Source organism: Rousettus aegyptiacus, unplaced genomic scaffold (assembly GCF_014176215.1).
Source record: "Rousettus aegyptiacus isolate mRouAeg1 unplaced genomic scaffold, mRouAeg1.p scaffold_m13_p_2, whole genome shotgun sequence".
In the NCBI taxonomy this organism is placed as follows: domain Eukaryota; kingdom Metazoa; phylum Chordata; class Mammalia; order Chiroptera; family Pteropodidae; genus Rousettus; species Rousettus aegyptiacus.
Window position 1 is genome coordinate 12728620 of NW_023416295.1, and position 23660 is coordinate 12752279.

Sequence of the window (23660 nt, forward strand, 5' to 3'; positions counted from 1 at the left end):
AAATAAAATAAAATAATGAAATAAAATAAAATTAAAATAAATTAAAAAGTTCTAGTTTGCTCTACTGGAGCAGCTTCACTTCTCTGCAAAATCTATTGTTGGAGTCATGTGAAATCTGTAGTTATAAATGAGTTAGAAAAGAAAAAGAAAAAACAAAGACTACCACTACCCGAACCCCTCAAAAATAAATTAGTTTAAGACTGTGTCATATCAGTGATAAAGATAGGTTGGAATGTCTTATAAAAGACTTTTAATATCACATGTATGTGATACATATTGTTCCCAAATGCTGGTGAACACCTCATCCTCATGATATAAACCTAGTGTCCAGAGTACAGTTCAAAGTCCATGCCTCCTTGACAGTCCTGGTCTGAAGCCATGCTCCATGGAAACAAAGATTATGAAAAGAGCATAGAAATCTGGAGTCAACTCATCCTTTCCACACAGCAGAGCAGATTCTAGGGTCTACAAGCAAGGAGCTGGACGGCCTCTATCCCTAATTGTGCTCCGGTTATGAAGTATTTTGATTAGGCACTTGTGTTACTTGTCAACCATATGCATATGTAGAATTATGATGGAATAAGGAAAAACAGGATCTTTCCAAAATGAGGAATGTTGGGCAGACATGTGCACACACCCAGTACAAAGCAGGACGTTCAAAGCGGATGGCTCTGACCTCTATGAAAGCACATTATCTTTTTTCCAAAGATTTTTTAAAAATTAGTTAAGAATATGATATAGGTGTGATCCTTTTTATCTGGGTTTGAAATACAGAATGAAAGATTTCCATAGAGTGCAACTTTTTTCAAGAGTCTCATTTCATACATTATGACTCTCATCTCCTTGGTCAACAACTTAAAAGCAATGGGCCTGGCCAGCAATACTAACAAAGAATGGGCAAATGGCCATATTGGGCTTGGAACTGGAATTTTCGTTTTTAAGGCTTTGCTGAAGAAAGAGAATATCCATCAGGCAGAACTAATTAAATAAGAAGCATTATTATTAGAATTTTCATTTGCATTTCATAAGCCTCCAAAGTAAAATGATGCAAATATATTGACTAGAGTTGGCAGTTATTATGGAGAATTATTGCTCTGTGGATTGCAAAGTGATTGACAGTGACGTATAATATTCAATTTAATGGGCTCAGAGAGTATCATTTGTTAACGTTAAGATTTATTTCCCCAAAAGTAAGGGAAAGAGACGTTTATTTTGCACCCTATGTGTAAACGGCTATTTCTTTCTCTATTTCTCTTTTCCTAGAACCAGATTGTCATTCTGTAGTTATATTTTCATTAACTGAGATTATTTCCTGGTTATTTATTAGCTATAAAACAATGCATTCTTCCAAAAAGAAAAGGTCTTTAGGTCAACATAAGCTAGTAGATGTGAGTAATATGTAACTCAAGATGTCAAAGCAACAACAAGAAAATAAACCTAATCCGTTTGTATAATCTCTCGGGGGCTTTAACCAACAAGATTGCCTCTAGAATGTAAAAATGAAATGACATGTTAGGGGAGTCGTAGGTGGGCAGAACAAGGAGGAGGAAGAGAAGAAACAGGAGAGGAAGGGGAAGAAGAGGAAGCCAAAAGGGAGGTGGGGAAAGGGAGAAACAAGGGGTACCTGTATTTTAAATATGTGGAGAGAGAAAACAATACGATCTGCATGCTTTATTTTCATGTGTTCACACTATTACATCACACAGGAGAGGTATAATAAAGCGTACAAGTGAGTGGTTAGGTCACCCTAATGAATACAAATAAAATATCTCTTTCTCCTAAAGAGGTGGAGCCTTTTATTAACTAGCATTTGGAGAGTGTTATTATTTTTTATGTCTAAGACTTTATGGGTTCTATTTTCCTCGGAGGCTGTGGAAGCAGTGACAAATGTGACTGAGACCTAGCCTTCTATTTTGTGTTTCTAAAACAAAGCAAGGAGTTCACAGAAGAGAAAAACGAATCAAGCAACCTTCAGCTTTATCAATGAAGTTTAGATGTCAGCACACTTTGTAAAATCTGCCACTCTTATTGTGGTTAAAATAGTACCTATGACACATGAGGAAGACATATATGGCCAACATGGTTCTTTAAAATCACATATGTAGTCAATAATCTCCTGGATTAGTATATGTAAATAAAGTAATATGCATAAAAAATGAGCTCTTCAGATGAGGTAATATATAGATGATGGTAATACTACAGAAAAAGAATTAGTGAGAGTTGAACATCTTTAAAGGATTGGATTTTTAGAAAAAAGTTAAAATTGATATTCCAAGAACATTATTGAAAACATTTGGCTTTATATATAATGGTGGGAGATAAAACAGAGTATTTTACACTTTCTTTAATCAGAATACACAAAATTTTAATACAATCACTTCGAGTTTGTGCTGACAATTTATCTAATAACAATATATAATAGTTTTGTAATATTTACATATACATATATAAGTATATATAAATACTACATATAAACATATATAAATATTATACATTATATTTTTAGTCACTTATTATTTGTGTGAAAATGCTACAGATTCATAAAATAAGTGTATGAAATTATGATTTTTAGTAACAATGACATTTGGTATATTATAAATCTTCTAAAAAGCATATAGAACATCGGACCTCTAATTGTCCTAACAAGAGAAACATGTTTCTATATAGAGAATCACACCATTCTAAATTTCCAATATATCTTTCAAACTTTTAGATATTAAGAATCCAAATTTATTTTCTACTTATTTTTTTAAAATTTTTTATTAGAAAAAAGTGGAGAAGGTCTTGTCAACCTTCATCAAAATGCGGAGTCTGACGATGGACAGTGCTTACGTTGATTCGAGCTGCCTGGTGTTCTGCCTTATAAATGTCACATTCCATTCCATTGGTGGTGAAATTATTTTACCTTGCTGTGGCACTACTTTTCTGAAACTATCTGTAGATTCATGTAGGTCAAGGTGAAAGAAAATTAAGGGTCATCCTAAGTTTATACCATGTAGTGTTTTGTTTTATACCGTATAGTATTTTGTTTTCTATCCAGCTAAGTATATCCAGGCTCCCTGTGGAACAAGCCTTTTTTTCCTTGTCTGTTATTTTCAGAAAAAAACACTGCTTGTGACAGTCTCAGAATCGTACCAGTAAGAACACAGATGGTAAAGATTACAGCATGCTGAGTACTGACCTTTAGAGGCTGCCTTTCTTCTCAAGGTTCTTCTCTCTTGACAGTTCAACTGACTTTTTCTCAATGAATTTCATCACCAAAACTTGTTTTGTTTTTTATTTTTTCTCTGGTTAGCATTACCTAGAATTTTCAACAAAGTTATGTTCTAAGCTGTGCTCAGGGCAAACAGCAATCTTCCATTCCTTTCAAATTTTGGCATCAAGACCCTGAAGATAGTTTGGACATTGTTTAAATACTGGCTTTCTTTTTTCAACAGGTACCTCAGCTAATGAATTTCAACTGGCTGCCTGAGATGAACAATCAATGGGGACCTGGGAGAAAGAGGTCATAGACAGAAAGTAGGAGGCCCACCATAAATCACAAGACTAGGAGCATTTATGAGCTGGTCGTAAATTGTCAGCATAATGCTGCAAAGTGAGCCTATACTTTGATCATAAATAAAGAAGAAAGCTAAAACAATATGAATTGGGGTGCCCCAATTAAATGGAGAATAACAGTGCTGTTCCTGGATCCAAAAAGGTCATTTCAGGTCTTCAATGTAAGAGATATGGTTGGAAAATTCAGAAGAGAGATTAAGGTACAAATATTTTCTTTATCACCAAGCTAAAGGAATAACACTATTAAACTGGCAAACTCACACATGCACAGGATTTTTACAATCACCAGAAATGTAACAGCAGGCACTATTTTACATCATAAAACTTGGTTGCAATATCAAAGTATCTTTTTCATCATAGAGAAGTTATTTGGCAGATTCTTTTCTGATGGAAAGTTTAGACCAACGTATTAAGTTTTCAAGTTAAGAATCTGCTTCCTACTATACTTCAAACAGTGATAAAATCACTATAATAATATCTTACTATCATAAAACATGTTAAAATACAGCAATAAACCATTATCTACATTTTTTTATTTTGCTCAAATAAATTAAAGCTCAACCATTGATCCAAGATAAAAATTACCATTTTAATATGCACTTAAAATTTGGTATAATTTTAGAAGGCAGTCCAGTTAGACTTTTTGATCTCAAATGAGCAGGTGATAAAAGTGTCATGTAAGATTTGCTTATATTTTACAATTTCATTAAAAGAGGATTAACTTTTCAGAGAAAATATGAGAAAAAAACTAATTAAAATTGAGAGCCTCAATAAATTTACCTTAGCAGTGTCACATAACATTTTGTGAGCACAACAGAATTGTGGTACCAAAATGAACCATTCTAGGAAGTCTTAAAACAAATACAGGAAAATCCATTCTTCTACAAGTCTGAGCAATTGCTCTGATTTATCAGTCACCCAGGGAAGAAGTAGAAGAGAAATGAGGAGTTGGCTCCACCAGTTGATGTTAAAGAGAACAGAGGGTCCCATGTTACTGAAGAAAAGTGAAAGCGTTCTTTAATTTCCTTTGACAATTTTGACCAAGACCATAAATCAGATCTATTCCTTTAAATGTTTTTTAAAAATAGGACTGAAACCAGCAGTTCAAATGCAAGATATTTTAGAGTTGTAAAGTTAAGGGATTTTAGGTTTGAACAGGATCTTGAAAATAAGATCACTTTGTCAAACACATTCACTTTAACAATGTGAGTAACTTATTCACCCAAGGACACAAAACCAGTTGGCAGAATTTAAATCGGAACCTAGTTACATTGGTTTCCTTGTGGGTTTCCTGTTAGAAGGTGGTGTGGCATATATGTTTGTTACCTAGCCCCATTTCTCTCTCTCTCTCCATATATTTTTACATCTGAGGACTCATGATTCTAGAAAGGCTAGACCCGCTCCCTGGCACAGGACTGGGCTCTGACTTTCTCAAGCCATTCTGCGCATTTCATTCCACCAGCCATGGTGATAGGATAGGCATAACATCCAATTTGGAAAAATAAGATTCTGTGAGCTGTTTGCTAGGAAATGAAGTGAAAGTATCGGTTTCTTTCCAACTTTTGCAAGAGCACAGTCAGAAAATAAGATTTCTTTTTGTTAAAAATGCAAAGGACCAACCAAAGAGATTTATACAGGGGATCTTGTAGCTGCTGGTTGCCATTTTGCTACCATTAGGGAAGTAGCCTAAGGACAAGGCCAACACGAAAGAGAAGACAAAACAGAGGACTGAAGAGAAACTGAGTTGGAATCCTGACCAAGCTGTAGAACCTCCCTTATTTCTAGATTTTCTGTTTTATATAACCAATACATCTTCATTGTTTAGGCCCATTAGAGTTGAGTTTTTTTCCAGCCCCACAAGCCTATTAACGTGTACAGAGTCCCTTCCTCTATCATGTTTCCTGAGTGTGTAAGCATTTCTTGCTCGTAAAAGTCAGATCTTATTTGATACACTATTAAAAAGTTTAAAAACTTTTGTTCTGGGGAAAACTGACTGCCTACAGAAATTGTTAAAGGCACTCTTTCAAGGGATAGGCTTTTCTCTTTTTATTTGTATTAACCGAGCCCAATTTCTTTTCTTTTCTTTTTTTTTTTTAAGAGAATGATGATAATAAAGTGATTTGAGTACTTGTTTCTTTGAATAAAAGCAAATAGACCATAAACAAACCCTCCCAGCTCTGGAGAAATCTGACTGTGGCAAAATTGTCTACTGCCCACTTAAAATCAGAGTTCAAAAACAGATTTGATAATCAGAATTAGTAGGAAGTGGATTGTGGTTCAGTAAAGAAATGAAAAAAAAAGCCCTTCCCCATGGTTTGCTGTCATTTACCAGATCACTTTTTCTTGTCTGTCTCTTGACTATCCTTCCAGATTGCTGTGCTCTTTCTGCCACTCTATTCTTTGCAGCTGTTCTATTACCCCTGGCCTTTTCAGTTGTCCTTACCCTTGGCTATCTATTACAGTCATCTGGGGAGCTTTTAAGTGATGCCCAGGCCATAAACCCAGATCAATTAAACAGGATATCTGGAGGTGCGGCGCAGGCATCGGTAGCTTTTAAATCTGTCCAGGTAATTTCAATGTACAGCCCAATTTGAGAACCATTGACCTGAATCATGTGGCCTCTCCAATTTTAGGAAGGCTAAGTGGGAAACATGGAAAGGTATATTAGAAAGAAAAGATCAGTGGAGAAGACCTCGTCTTCTTCAAGTCAGAGCTAAAGTTTTCTTTGTGCTCCTTTTTGCATGTCCCTTCTTGCAATGTACAGAGATCCAAAGGACCAATATCCAGGTGCTGGCCTGGGTAAAAGGAACAAAGACAAAGACCATTTCAATCTCCCTCTGGACCAGAACTTGCAGTAAAGAGGCTAAGAGAGTCTAAGTGGGTTCATTCCAGCTTCTCAGGGGTAGGGGCTCCTTGAGTGAATTCAACACAAAATACCATCTAGTAATAGGCATCGTTCTATTTCCTGGGAGACTCCTCTGTGCATCTATCCTCCTGGAACTGAGGATAAGGATCAAGAACAGCATATAGATATCTGGTCCTGAGCATCTGCATTACACCTGACCATGAGAACACTCCAACATCCATTCTCCATCTCATGCTTCCATTAGGGGTAAACCAGCCTCGTTCTTCCTAAAGACTCATGTTAGCAAGCTTGCTCTTTTCTCTCAATGCACACTTCTTCACCACAAACAGGTTTGGTTTTCAAATATCTTCACATGCATATACAAATTTATTTTGGTAGGTTCAAATATAGCATGCTTTTTTTCATGTCTTCCTATCAGTTTCTTTTTTCTTTTGAAATAATAAGTATTATAAGGACCTCAGGTTGTATTTTTTAATCTTTACACTTCTCACATAAAATTTTTACCCATGACCTAGGTTACTCAAACCTTTGCTGATCTGCCTCATAGTTATTTTTCATAATCGCTAATAAGTTCTGCATATTAAAATTCTAGACCATTCAACACTGCCGTCATGTTGAAATACGTCTCTATATGTCAATACAACCAGCTGAGTAAACATTAAAGTATAATTGAATTTTTCAGCAATGACATTTTAATTAAGAAATGTTCTTTGGCTTTTAAAGAGTTCAATATATTTCTTTGTAAAAATTTGCTCCCTCGGATTTTGCTTGAAAAATATAATCGGGCCTGCTACTGAAATAATTTGCTGTTGTTTTAGTTGTATGGGTAAAACTTATCATTCGGGGTTAAAGTAATCTGTATAATTTTGTTGGCCAATACTAATTAGTACAAAACGGCAAATACAAAATTGGAAGCCATGAAGTAAGCAAGGACAAAATACTTTACAAGGTTATTTTAGTTACTTTAGATGCCTAGATTTACAAGTTAAAATTATACTTATCTAACAACAGATGAATCTGGTTTTAGACTGAGATAAAATAACATTTTTTTCCTTTACTTATTCTCTTGGGAAAAACAAAACAAATAAAAAAGAAAAACAAACAGCAAAACCCACTGTATGTTATTAAGATAGTTGAATATGGTATTTGAATGAGTAGCTATTGTAGTTACATTGAGAGTACTTTTTAAAAAATGAATCACGTAGGGTCAATCTCAGTCTTTAATGGTTGTGATTTCCATTTGTCTTTCCTAGATTTCGAAGAAAAAACTCGTGAGTCTTTTTCATGCTTACTAGATTCAATGCCACACTCTCTGAATTTGTTCATGGCTTGATATCCATAGTTATCTTCACAGCTGCAGGTTACTTTCGACATCCCAGCCTTTCTTTTTGCTCATGAATCAATTGGTGTCTAAGGAGATATTGACAGAAAGAGTCAATAAATCAATAGTTACTTATCAGGAATGTATTCTGTACATCTTCTGTTTGAAGTTGTAGAAGATGCTAGATTTATAAGATATATTCTTTTTCCTTATGGACCTTACCATGTTGTTAGGACTATCTGCCATAGTAGACAGATAAAGGAAGCAAGAACTATAAAAGATTTAAGCCAGAGAAGAAAGCCTGAAAGATCTGAAAGCATGCATATGGGTGTCTATTTACCTATGTATCTATTTACTTACCTAGCATAAAATCTAGCAGAAAATTGTGCTATAGATTGTGTAATGAAAATTTGTCATTTCCTTTTCCTACCAGGTTCTGAAAGTTCCCTGGTGTTGTGAAGTATTCTCTTATTCCTTCAACATTCCCAGACCTCTGGCATCTAGAACACAAATGCAAAATCTAAACTCTAAAGCTCCCATCCTGAACCTTGTGTTTAAATGCAGTGACCCACAGATGAAGGAAAAGAAAACCACTCATTCTGCGCCCAGTAGTTTTGCAGCAGTGATATTGGTGGTGGTGACACATATTTAGCAGTTGTCACAATAGTATTAGTCACACAATAGGCATCACCCTGGAGCAGTGACCACGGTATTTTTAACAAGCTGTTCTTATTATGGGGTCTTTTCAGCATTTCTGGCTGCCTTTGTTTTCTGTCCATTTCTAGAACTGTGTTCTCCTATGTCCTGTTAATTCTACGAACTACCCAATACATTCCTTTCAGGATCAAGTTAGTCAGGGTCAGAGATTTGCCAGCACTGCCCCTAATCATTAGAGAGTTTGGAACTGGGAATGGACAACAAGCAACAAAACAAAAGTCAAGAAAATGAAAGGGACCTGAGCTTGGTTCTCTGGTTCAACAGAAACTAAGGCCCTAAAAATCCAGTAATTCAAGAACTGGGATCAATACAGCCTGTGGTAGTGAAACAGCTGTTTAAGTTCATTGCTTTGGTCATCTGGAATGAAATTTATACTGAAGGCAAGCTTTTGGAAAAATAAGTTCCCGCTCCCATGTGAAAATGAGAGGAAAAGGAATTTAAGGGCAGTGTATAGTAAATTGGCTTTTTTCTAACAGCAGTGGCAAGCTAAGAACTTCTTGTCAGAGTCAACCTTGTTTAATTCTGATTCTGCGAGGCACTATAAAAATGATTGTCACGGGCACAGCCTTCTGCCCAACAGGTGTAAGCTGCTACTCTAAAAGTGACAAAACTGGACACACTCCTACCCAATATACAACCATGTGATTAGATTTATTAAAAAAGACACAATCCAGAGTCATCGGAAATGATCATGTTTGTCATTTTAATGGCTTCTTCAACTACAGAGCATATTTCTTATGGATCTATAATTCCCAGTATATTTGTCCTACAGATCTTACAACCTGGATACCCATTCTCTCTGGAGATTAAGCTCTGAGGCTAAAATGTGTTAAAGTGCCTCAAAATTGTTTCAGTCCAGAAGTAGAGAGTTTTCTCAAGTGTTTCTGAATCAAAAGTATGATATCAGTTGTAGGTAACTCCCATCTAAGATCTTTGAATTAAAGCCTATAATTAGAGGAGCTGTCGTATTTTATTATTTTCTTTCTTACGTATTCTTATTTTATTTCTCTGGTTGCTTGTTATGTTCTTTCTTTTGTATTAGTTCAATACAATGTATAATTAAAGTGACTATAAATGTTTTTGCCCCTTTCTCAATTATCTCATTTCCTACGAACCCTTCAACTTCCTAATTTTCCTTTTCCAAGCATTTGTGTCAATTTCAAACTGTTGGTTTTATCATCTGGCACCAGTGCCTTCTAATATGAATCTTAGAGCCAGACACACAAGGCCAATGAAGCTTCTCAGTAATAATCATATTTCCTATTGCAGTCAATAGAAGAATAAAACCAAACAAGTCTACATGTCTTAACTGAACCTATAGTTAAATTATTTTCTCCTTTAACTATGTAGAAACGATTATATGATTTAACTCCATCCAAAGTATTCGTTTTCTGTAATTCGAACAACACATTCAGACAATAGTTTGTACCTACCATTTACCATAAGCCACATTTGTATCTCTTCATTTTGTACCCTTGGGGCTACTCTTCTTTGTGAAATAAAATGCTCTCTTGTGTTCATCACCACAAAATTAGACCTGTGCCTTATATGTGGCCATCTGGCCCTTTTTTCAATGCAAACTTCCAGGTTGTTTATATTTTATTAAGATAAAGCTGTGTTCATTTATTAGAAGGAGTCTGAGACACTAGATTTCACTGGTTTGTACAAAATTCTACCTTGGCTTGGAGTTTCCAAAGTAGACTGTGTTCTGCAATTCATCCCTGACATGGCCCAGATGGCAAATAAAACAGCGCAAGGGTCAGAGTCCTATTAGACCAGCATACATTAATCCATTAAAATACTTCTAGGCCACTGACTTGCTCTCAATCATTTACTGTCCATAAAAGGTGGAGTCTATGCAATTACTGGAATATCTTGTTTCATCTGGGAAAGCAATTCAGAAAAAGCAAAACAATCAATTAATCAATTGCAATAAAAGGTCACCTGGTTATCTAAAGTCAACCAAACTAATCCTTGGGACTGTTCTTTTCCTGAGGCCAAGACCAATAAGAAAGCTTGAAATAAAGTAAATTCTAGGCATTTCTTATGATAACATGATGTTCCTCATATTTCTTTCCTCCCTATACTATCTGATTTGCAGGTACTTCTAAATACTGCACAACCGTTATTCTAAGCAGGCATCCAGCTGATAACACCAATTTAGCTTAGTTTCTCTTGAACCTGAGGTTGACCAGAAGAGGAGTTTGAGAATCATAATAGGAGAGACACTGCAGATCTAGTTTAACGTGGAGGCACCCACCAAAGGAGCATACCATCATTACACCTAGAGACCTCAGGATTCTTAGAAAATCCACACATTACACTTGTCTCCCCAGCAGCTCTTCCAATCTGCTCAAATTTCCAAGGGAAAACTGCTCTCCTTGATATCTTTAGTCAATCAGCTTGTCCTAGGATAAAATAAAATAAAATTCTCTGTTTCATTAACCATGTGTAGATTTTGCCTTTTAAATTTCACCTTTTAGAGAGACAATCTATGTTGATTGCACTCTTGTTTTATGTGAGTAAATTTCAGTGGAGTTCTAGCTAAAGCTTTCTATGAGCCATTCTTTGACAACCACTAATTGAGTGGTAACTTTATTCTGGGCAGTGTTTTATGTGTTTTAAATGCATTCAGTTAGTTAATCCTCACTGCGATCCTTTGAGACTAAGTACTCTTTTATGACTGTTTTCCATATGAGGAAACAAACACAGTTCAGGTAAGTAACTTGCTTAAGCTTACATAGCTACTAAAGGAGGGAGCCATGACCTCATCCCAGGCGCCCTGTCTCCAGAGTCCAAGTCTGTCTTTCTTTCTCTCTCCCTTTCCTTCGGAAGGAGGCCGAAGGGAAGGAAGGCCGGAAAGGAGGAAGCAATGAAGGAAGGAGAAGGAAGGAACGAAAGAAAGGAAAGAAAGAAGGGGAGGGGGAGGGAGGGGGAGGGAGGGCTGGAGGGAGGCTTTATTCTGTGATTCTTTCTTTCTTTCTTTCGTGGAGGTTTCTCTTGAGAGCTCTCTCTCTTGTCTTCTTGTCTTTCTTGTTTCTTTCTTTCTTTCTTTCTTTCTTTCTTTCTTCCTTCCTTCCTTCCTTCCTTCCTTCCTTCCTTCCTTCCTTCCTTCCTTCCTTCCTTCCTTTCTTCTTTCCTTAATTGAAGTGGTTACACAACCAGTATATAGCTTGATAATTTTTACAAACTGAACCCATATATGTAACAAACATCCAATTCAAGAAACATAATATTATCAGCACCCCAGAAGTAACCCTGGTGCCCCCTTTAAGTCCATATTCTTCTCTACAGCAGATTAAACACAATCCTGATATGATTATCCACTATTATGATTTCCACCAGTAGATTATCTTTGCTGTTTTATTCTCTTTAAATAAATAGAAGTGTATAATATGATAGTATGTGTTCTTTTGTGTTTAGCTTTTTGTTGGTGGTGGTCAATACTACATTCGTGAGATTCATTTATATTTTCCATATATTATTGTTCATTCTCAGTGCTGTGTAATTCCATCATATAAATATGTGACAACTTCCTCATTCATTGTACTCTTAATAGGCATTCATGTAGTTTTCACTTTGGGCCTGGTAAACATATGAACTCCTTTCTTCTTCATGTACACTTAGGAGAATTAATACATCATAGGATATGTGTATGTCTACCCATAGAAGATTCTACTATACACTTTTCCAAATAAACCACTTACATTCTCATAAGTAGTATATGAGAGTTCCAGTTGCTCCATGTTTTGTCAACACTTGATATCAAATGTTTTTTCATCTTGGCAGTGCTGGTATATGTGTAGTTTTATAACTTTGTGATTTTAGTAGGTATTTCCCTGGTAATTATGAAATAAGAATGTTTCATATGTTTATTAGCCATTTAATATCATCTATTTTTAAAGGTGTGTTTAATTCTTTTGCCCTTTTGTCCTTTTTGGCTGCCTCTTTTTTTCTTATTAATTCCTGGATTTTTTTAAATGTATTCTGGAAGTGACTCACTGACATATAAGTATTGAGAATTACCTTTACCAATTTCGAGTTGTACTTTTACCCTTTTAACGGTGTCTTTTGATGAACCCAAGTTCTTAATTTAAAAACACAAATTTGTCTTCAGTCTCTTTGTTTATAGCTGGGTCCTTTTGTGTCTTGGTTACAAAAACTTTGTCAGTGCCAGGGTCACAAGGATGTCCTTCAGTTTTCCTCTGAAACTTTATTGTTTTTCTTTCCACATTTAGATCTGAAATCCATCTAGAATTGTATTTGTGCATGATGCGAAATGGGGGCCAAAGGACACTTTTTTAATCCATATGGATAACAAATTGACTCAGTGTTGCTTATTGAAAAGATAATTTCTTTCTACTGCACTCTAGCATCCTTTGGTATAAGTCAGATGTTTACATGTGTGGACTGATTTTTTGACACTATTCTGTACCATTAGTCAATTTGTCTTTCTTTGAACCAATATGGAACTGCCTTAATGATTACAGCTTGATTATGTTTTGACGTTTCTTATTGTAAGTCTCCCAACTTTGCAGTTTCACATTGCCTTGGCTATCCTAAGCCCTTTATATCTCCATATGCATTTTAGAAAGAGTTTACAATTTTTGTTAAGATTGTATTGAACCTACAGATTAATTTGGGAAGAATTAAATTTTTTACAATATTGAGTCTTCCAATCCATGAACATACCATATCCTCTATTTTTTTAAGTCTTTTCAAACTTCTCAATAATGTTTTGAGTTTTCAGTGTAAATGTTTTGAATACTTGTTCATTTCTAAGAAGAGTCTACTGAAGATTAGTGTTATTTCTACCTACTATGTTTAGAGGAATTACTCATTGAAGACAAATGGGCCTGAATATTTTATATAAGAAAGTTTTAAGTAATAGCTTCAATTTCTTTATGAAATTTTAAATTATTCAGATTGTTATTTTTTTTTTTCAGTTTTGGTAAGCTATTTTTAAAAGAAATTTTAAAAGCTTAGTCAAAATTATTGTATTTACTGGAACTTGTAACATGTTACTAATAATTTTTTGGTGGCTTGTACCATCTGCAGTGTGATTCTCTTTTAATATTGAAATCGATCTCATTGTAAAAATACACCAAAATATCTAGAATAATATTTGAACAAATATCGGAGTGCTGTGGCCCAGCCAAGTTGACAGATAACATTGACCAACACAAGTCTGTTGATAGCTGAGATAGTAATTGTATTCTTTTGTGGGTTCTGTTCACCATGGAGCTCAAAAGTTGGAAGGCTCTGGCAGAGGAGAAGGTAATACTCCACAATTCTTAATTTGCCCTAATAATCACTCAGTCATGAAATTATTTTCACTCCTCAAGTTCTCTCAAAAGATGGAATATTATATCTACCAAGGTTAATGTATAAATCATACTCAGATAATAAAAGATAATATCTGCTTTTAAGTATACTGTTTTATCAGTGATTTTCACAAACTTGTCTGATTTGCCTCCCATCTCTCTTGACATGTGCAAAGTGTACACCACTGAATATTCAAGTAAGAGAAAGGATCGAACAATCAGAGCTGTTTCTTCTTTTATCCAGAAATATCTGTAAAAGAAAAGCAAAAATAAAAACCATCCTCACTGCATTTAAACTCCCATGGTTAAAGGAACTACTTTTTAAAATTGTCTATTTTAAATGAAGAGTACCAGCATAGATTTGAGCCAGCTTCTCTTCCCATGTGATCAATATGTTAAATATGTGACATGGTGAAATGTTATAATTTTTTAATTAGCTGATTTACCTTAAAGTAATCAACGATATTCTAGATACCATGACATTTAAACATCATAAAAATCCATTTAAAATTAATCAAAAGATAAATTAGTTTGAAACAGTTTTTACTCAGTAGACACTAATCACTTTCCTCAACTCTTTATTTGTTGAAAACTCTCAGGAAATTGAATTACCAATTAAATACTTTCTGTTTTATATTAACAAAGGCTTCTGAATTGCTAGAATGTCCTCCTAATTAATACACAATTTTCTTTTCCTTTAAACCCAGATCAAACTCACCTCTGGCCATTCCTAACTAATGACCCCCCTCTGTTCAATACACATACGCACACACCTAACTTAGATCACTTTATGTCCTCTGAACATTTGAGCTTGTTTATGTGTTTCTTTTGAGTGCATTTATGTCTTTTTCACATGTGTTGGTTCTCTTAATGTTCAGCTGTAAATTAGTTACTTTTGAAAGATCCGTTAACTTTTTTAATACCCTGAGGCTATCTTTAATACACCAAAGTGGTAACACACTGAATAGCTCCCTAGTGGTTTTAAACAGTTAATGCAGTGTCAAAAGAAATCTAATTTATTATTAGGGAGTAGTTTAGACATAGGAGAAATGTATTATGTCAGAATTTTTTATGACCATAAATCAAAATTTCAAAGTGTCTTTAGTAATTTGTGTGCTCCCTAAAATTGCATGATGATTTATCTTCATACGTGTTTATCAAGGTTTCTCAATAGTGTCACTAAAAACACTTTGGACCTACCTTGGTGTGTGGAAGTGTGTTGGGTCTACACATTACAGAATGTCCAGTATCATCTCTGGCCTCTACCCACTAGATGCCAGTTGTGACAACCAAATATTGCCACATTGCCATGAGGTCAGGGGACAAAACTGACTCTAGGTGAGAACAACTGGTGTACATGTTACAGCTCTATCTTTAAAAATTTAAAAAAAAAAAAACTAACAACTATTTTACAGAAAAATTCTCATTAAAGATCAATGCCATTAGCATTAATTAAGTAAAATTTCTTGGCACTTAGAAATTACTTGTTATAAAGGTCTAGAGCTCATTCAAGGACACCAATTTGAATAATCCATTTACTCACTGGTTTAATATCATTAATACAGTTAAAGCAGCAACTTCAGGCCAATCCAAAATCTTTAAGGCTCTGATGAAGCTTAAATATAGACAACTCCAGAAGGCTTGGCAGTGTGCATAAGAGACTTGAAATAAAAGAGTTATCTATTCTCCTTGTCTTCTTGACAGTGCTCTCTGACCCCCATGGGTAAAGCCCACTCAGCCAATTTCTAAGTGATATTTCACAAGAAGGTTTAAGTTTTAATTCTACTGGAAACATTTTAAATGCTAACTTCATCAGGAATTCCTGGAATGACCACTGTCATTGATGTCTCACTTCTTGTCTGTACTTGGATCTTTTTGTTGCATAATTGGAGTATTTTTCCCCCTTAGAACTATCTTTAAATTTTTCATTTATATGAAAGTTGTTTCTGCTATTTAAATACTTGTTGCAACTATCTTTATTTTTTTACTTAGTTCGTTTGACGAACATTTATGGAATGTTTCCTGTGTAATGCTGTAGCTCCCATTGTCACACTAAGTACATTATCATATAATATTTAATTAATCAAATAAACTCATATTTTTTAAGCCATGGGGTTCTCTATGTGCCCTGGAAACTACAGAAGCTCTAATGGTAAAAGTGAAAAGCATGTTCTATATTTTAAGAAATTATAATATACAACTATAGTACATAAAAGTAGATTAAAGCTATAATTCCAAAGAATGTATTTTTGTCATGATCATTTGATTATGATATGTTATTGGGTTAGTTGGCCAGTACTACATAAAAATGTCCTTATTTTATTAATTCAACTCTCCTAAGTTTATTGATTTACATTTCCATATTTTTATGGAAATATGGAAAGTAATTTAGATAAGGTTGTCATAATATACAAAATATAATTGGAAAAGGTAGTTATGTTTCACTTTTATTATGAAAAATTCTAGGTGTATGACCAGGAAGGGTGGACAGCACTTCAGGAATGTCGTTTTCATAGGACTTCAGGAAAATAATGAGAATTCATTTTTCACTTCCTTTGAGACTATCATTTATTTTTCCACTCCTATTTTCCTTGACCTGTTTTGGCAAACATGTATATGTCACCCCATGAAAGAGCTTAGAAAACTGCTTTACTATGGTATTTCAATATAGCGCACCTAAGCTTCCACCACTGTTGCTGACCAGGTCAGCTCTGTTAAGAGCTCATCATTCATCTATATCGAAGTTTAGCTTTCAATATTTCCCTACTTTCTCCTGCAGCTCCCAGCACCATGTTTCCATCTATTCTGCTCTTAGCACCGCCTTCCTCAGCCATTATTTCCTTACTGTCCTAACTCTCCTCTTCACTCTTAGGTTTTTTATGTATCAGGCTTATACAGACAGGGGTCATTGAATGATTGACCTTCTCCAATTCAACTCTGTTCTTCACAGATTGTAGACAACTCTACCTAACTGAAATCAAAGGGCAGCATGAAGAATAGATAGAGCTGGGGCTTGTTTACCACCTCCAAAACGACTCCAAATTAGATTCTGAGTCACAGTCTGCCTTCTGGACTAAGCAGACAGACTTGAAGAGAGTGAATATTCATAGCCCACAACCCCTCTATGAGATGAGGCGATTCAAGGATAATAAGAAAAGGAAGGAAGTTTAGCTCAATACAAACCTATCATCAGTCTATTAAAAACAGTGATTTTTGTATTATATTGTTATACTCTTGATCCATCCTAGTAAGTAACATCATATTCTACATATTTCTACTTCTGAACTAGCAGAAATAAGGAGAATAGCCTGGGATGTCCCCTTAAGACTCCTGTTTTCTGAGAAAGCCTGAGGAATCTTCTTTTAAATATTCCTGGGGAGTATTATATGGCTTCCCTTTCCTGTTAGATCTATTTCTTCACCCATTAGAGTAGGTATCCAGATGTTCCTGTCAAATATGAATGGGGACAATTTGTAACCAAGAGAGAAAAAAGAGAATAAAGCACAGAAAACAGTTACTCTATTAATTTACAGATCTTGTCCAGATATCTTAAAAGTAATAGTTTCCCTTCTCGAAATCTCCAAGGCTATTGTGGTTGACCATGAGGTCAGGGGAAGGGCTAATTGCAAGAGCAGCTGTCATCAACCTAAAGAGTTGCAACTATTTTATTTACCTGAAGAATCAAATACAAAAGCTCACTTATTCTCAAAATATTTCTCAAGGTACACACAGGAATCTCTCCACTCAGTGTGAAGGAGATTAGTGATAGGTGAGTCACAAACATATTTAGGTAACTTTCCTTTCCTGTATTTAACAATGCAGATGATCATGTATGATAGACTTTCACATCATATCTACTATTAATACAATGTACTAGAAAATTATGCCTAAATTCAATTACTTAGCACCCCAAAAACACAAAATCAATTTAAACTACTTAGGCTGCCAAATCAAAGACGAAACCTTGGTTACAGTGCTATACTCAAGAATCTCTATTATTTCAACATGGCCTTAGTAATTGACATCTATATTTATATTATGAATGTATTTATTCTATATTTGTAAATAAATACAACATATTCTGTCTTAAATCATGTATGGGGACAATATCATTTCTAAATCATTAATTACTAATTATAGAAGTTATAAATTTGAAAACAATGTAGAAAACATAAGTGAAGAGTATAATGTAATATAAGAATAGTGGAATATATGATGATTGTAACTATGAAAATATATATTCACTTGGATGATGGTAAAGAAATATTTTGAGGACATGGTTCCATAGTGTACCAGTTAGCATATCTGCTTTACACACAGAAGGTCCTGGGTGCACCCCCTAGTGAAGCCATAGTTCATGGTATATGGCTATGCCACCCTGAACAAGGCTGATGGCTGATTTTGGAAGCTAAGCAGGGCTGGGTCTGGTTAGTACTGGATGGGGGACCACATAGGAAGACCAGGTGCTGTAGGCATAAATAATAATAATTAAAAATTCAAAAAATAAATGTTTTGAGAAATAAATACTTGATATTTTAGTGTTCAGGAGTGCTGAGATTTTTATGTTAGAATTTGAAAAAATATGATAAGTACAACATGATTTCTTTTAGAAAAGTTAAAAAGTACCTTCCAGAAATGTGGATGTTTGAATTTAGCTTTTTTATTTAAGGAGGATCTGGAAAAATGGACAAGGGTAATAGGTTAAAAATACTCTTTCCTTATTCAGTTCAATTCCAAAGATGAACAACATAATTACCTATTGTAAAACAGCTTTTATAAAGGTTATATCAGGCTCTAAGTACAGCTGTACTTCCCCTATTCACACTGGTATGTGTGCTCCAGATAAATGGACAGTCATCTGTGTGCATGTTGCATTTCAGCTGTTTTTGTGTGTGTTCCACTGTGAATGAGGCAGTGTATCTCTTAAGGCCAGTGAAATCCCTCCAGCAATAAGGAATAAGGCCCTTGAAAATAGTGAAAGTCACATGGCAAATAGTTATCCTGTTAACATGTCTGGTTTGAAGGCATAGCAACCAAAAAGAGCCTAGACTTTCACACTGACCACTGAGATCTCTATAGCAGAGTGTTTTCAAAGGGTAGAGAAAGTAGTTTGTTCCACAACAGTTTGCTACTCCTAGTTCTCTCAGCCTATATATAGAATTTTGCCATGATTGTGTTAACAAATGTTAACCCTAGGTTAATCAGTAAATGAAAAGCAGACATTTATTTCTAGACCATCTGGCTTAGGCAGGATGTGAAAAAATAAATAAATAACAGATAGTCAATCAGTTTATTATTATCAAAAGTCATATTAATACTAAAATCTACTCTTGGCTCTCAGCTAAGGAGTACTTGCTCTGGTATTTCAAATTTGATTTTTACTTTTATCCCTTCCGATTAGGACCCTCCAGGTTAATCCCATGTTCAACACTCCTTCCTACCTCCACTCTTGGCTGAGTCTATTGGTTTTTACACCCTTTTTCTTCTTGAGTAAGGCCTCCTCATTCCAGTCTTAAGACACTGGAATTTAGAGAGCAGATAAGAGATCACTGAGGGGTCACCAGGGCTTTTAAAAATATGCATTTCATTTGCAATAAAATAGTATTAAACATTAAATCAATAGATTGCACATGATTATTAAGAAATATTCAAAGAACTAGTTTGTCAAAAAACATCAAGATTACCAGTTATCACCAGACAGATGTTGGGGACCTGGCTTTTCCCAAGGCATCGTCTTGTGTTCTGGGTGCCACCCCTTCCTCTCCTTTCCATGAGGGTCTCTACTTTGCATCCAGGATCGCTTGTCTGGTCTTTTCTCTAAGCTTGTGCTTTCATCATTCTCTTCTACTTTTCAAAAGCAACAATTTGTTTTGTATATATTATAAAAGAAATAAACAATCTACGCAGAACATAATCTGTCTTTCACTAGCTAGAAAGAGTTGGACATTGATCTATGCTTAAAAGGCACAGTAGATTCTCAGAGGTCACAAATCTCTGGTTTTCTTAGCCACAGTTGCTTTCTGGAGTTTTTGTGGGGTAGAGGAGAGGTATGATTGGGTTGCAGTTTTTAACTATGTTAAGGTAAAGAAGAAAAGTCTTTAACTCTCAGAGATGTACTCACTGAGCCTTCAACAATTGTTAGTTATAGGTTTTCCTTCCAGCCTCTCCTCTTGAGTCCCTGCTCTAGGAAACTGCCTCCTGCATCCCCCTTTTGCCTCTCCAATCTTGGGGGCAACTGTTTTCCCTATGTCATAACCTTTCTTATGAATCTAAAAAAAGTTGATTTTTCTGTTCAGTATTTTACTTGTTGTTAGGACAGAGTGGTGACATCCAAGCTCTTTACATGTGGAACCTGAAACAGGAAGTCTGTGGTTGCTTTCTGTGTAATTATATCACTAATCTTTAGGCAAATGGACAGTAGTCTCATTAATTTTTACCCCTTTCTCCCATCCCCTCTCCCATTAAATTTACACTTCCAGGGATAGCATTTCTCTTTACTGAAATTACATTTAAAGCAGAAATGAACTTTATCTTTAAATCTACTTTTGTCAACCACTGCATTTTTTTTGTTTCTCTTTTTCAGTAAAAAATATCAGAATTTTTAGTATTTGTTTTGTCTCCCAAACTCAGTAGACCTTAAAACAAAGCATTTCATGACACCAACTAATGAGCAAATATTATTTATAATAATTACTAGAGGTATAACAAGTGAACATTGCTCTTAAATATATAGACTTCATAAGCTATCACAGCTCATGTTGTTTAGTGTAACTTGAGGCATAGTTATTAACATAGTAAGATATTTGGTTAGCATTAAACATTTGTTTTACATATAATGACTTCAAATTCCAAGAATGGAACCAACACTTTACAACTTCTTTACATAATGCTATATTTACAAAAGGGTATCACTCATATTTAAATATTTATAGAAGACTTTAAATTAGTGTTTATAATTTCAGAACATTGAAATAGAGAAATTTTGATAAACATACTCATGTATGCCATTGGAAAAATCCTTAAAGTTCCAAACACAGTATATATATTTTCATCTTTAAAACAGTCTAAGCGCAATTGTTAGTTTAACTTGCTAAGGTTGTGGCATACCCTGAGAGAAGAGTTTTATTTCCCTTTCTGGAAGTTTACTTTCCTGAGGCCTGGGAGTTAAGGAGCCTGGTTTTTACCTCAGTCATGAAAAAGCTCATGATGTGACAAGTAACAGTGGATGGGGGCCTCAAATGCCTTCCTGGTGGATTGTGGAGAATGGTAGATGATTTCTGTGAACTTCTGGAGATCAATAGACTCCTGGATTTTGTCTGCCATAGCAGTTATATAGTGGGGGGTTGAGGGGTGGGGGTGGGGGGAGACTCTTTTCTTCACTAGCAGAATAGTTTTGAAAGAGTTCCTTCGTGGATAACCAAGATGGCTTGCTCTAGCTGTTACAACTTGTTACTCTTACCTCAAGTATTTTTTTTTTAAAAAAAAACACTAAAAAGGGAGAGGGCTATGAAGATTTTGGGAGTAATGGAGCTGTTTTGTATCCTAATTAGGATGAATATTACATGAGTTTATACATGTGCTAAAACTCACAGAACTGTATACCAAAATAGTCAATTTTACTATATATATATTTTAAAATGAAATTAAATAAGGCAACATATAAATAAATAATGATATTAAGATTAATTAGCAGACTATGAGTTACCATTGATTCAGAAATAACTTCAAAACAAGAAAATATAATGGTTAAGATCTCCTAATGCATAGCATTTAGCTATTAATACTTAGAGTAATACTGTTAATATTATGATGAAAATGGTTGTATATATTTCTCTATCAAGTGCTTTTCTGTTAAGAAAAATCTGGCTCTTACACATGTATAACCACCAGCATCAACACCATCAGCAATGTCATATATATATCACACAAAGGCAATACTAGAAGGGCAAGTCTCTAGAGAAAAACAATGTTAACTACTGGTAAGCAACGTATGGAGAACTTCTTTCTTAAGCATGCTACCAAAAGTCCTACTATATTTTGGAAGTAAATATGTATATATGTGTACACACACACACACACACACACACACACACACACATTCAGTTTATGAAGCAGATTCTATTTTGAAATCCAACATCTTCATTCCCAAAAGAAAGACATTAGGGTCTTTGTCCTTGACTTGCCTTTTTCCCTTTGCAATCACTCTCTTAACACTCTCATCTGATCTGTCAGCTTCTGTGATTGCATCTAGGCAGCAGGTGACTCTCAAATCTATATTTACCATCTTGGTCTCTCTCCTGGGTTTCAAGATTGGATTTCTAACTCCTGTTCGAGTTAGATTATCAGAATTGTGATCTCTAAGGCATTATCTGAGGCTGAGCTCATTCATTTTCTCTTGCAAAGCTTCCACTTTTTCTGATTTCCCAATTCTGTTAATGGTGCCATCAGTTTCTCTAGAAACTTACCCCAAATACTTGGTGTTGCTATCTCTTTCCTTTACCTAGGACCATGAAGCAAGTGTTTGCCCTATTACCTCTAATTTATAAACTATAGCAATGGTCTCATTAGCCATGTACTATATACTCAACTGCCATACTATCCTAAATACAGTCCTTGTGTAACTTTCCTGTTTGATAAGTAGATACATAACACTTTCACTAATTACCTAAAGAAAGAATTCTAAACAAGCTGGCCTAATACAAATTTCATCTTCTTTCCTCACTGTATCACTTTAGCCAAGCAGGTAGTTAGTTTTACATGCCCATTTTATACTTTCTTAGGTTTGTGCCTTAGTTGATGTTATTGGCTTATGATTTAATATATTTATTAATATAATATTCTCTTTATCTGGAATGGCCTGAACCTCCATGTACCCCACATCATTTCTTTAATTTTGGCCTAAAAGCCTTATTGTACTCCTCATATTGGGAGTGATTTTAAACTCCTTTGAGTTGACGTAGCACATTTGTTATTACACTTTTATGAAAGGTATTACTTTCTGCCATTCATTAAAAGTATTTATGAGTATATAATACATCCATATATATTTTCAATGTAAAATATACATCAGTCTAAGTGCTGAAGTGACTACACTTGCACCTTGTATAGGTGTTCAATATATACTCTCCACTGAAGAAAAATGAGTGAGCGTTATTTCACCCAGACTAACCAGGTCACTTTCCCCTAACTCCTCTCTCTCCTCTAGCCCTGTACGTCCACTGTGATTTCCTTCCTCGCCACCAATGGCTGGAGTGATCCAGGCTGATATGATTAGAAAATAAACAGCACTCCTTGACACCTATTCCTAGAAAAGATATTCAAAGCTAGCCTAATATCAGGCTTCTGTTTAAGCCCCGACCACTGACCACCTTTCAGTATTCCACTCACTTACTCAGAGCTCAGGTATGTGGGGTTTATGATTACAATGTTTTCAGCACATAGTTATTTCACTTACAAAAATATGATTTTGCCCTTGGAAAGAGTGTTGTTGCTATCACATGGAGGAAAGCCAAGAAGAGTTAATCACTGAAGTGTTTCTAAACTCCACTTGGCCATATAGGGCTGATATCATGTCTTTGGGTCCTGGAGAATGGGTTTCAGTTCTCGGAACGGGTCTATTCCTATGGCGGTGAGGTCTTAGATGTTTTGTTACCGGTAGAGGTTTACCATGAGAAAATGTAATAATCGACGTATGTTAAATCTGAAGGTTTCCAGAATTCTGTAACTCAATACATTATTTTTCGCTATACTTATTTGGGTACCCAAAACAGATTTTATATTTTTGAATGATGTCTAACTTTATTTGCAATATTCCTTATTCGTAAATGCAGCCAAATTCCTGGCTTTTAAGGTTCCTACCTCACCTCAACTCCTA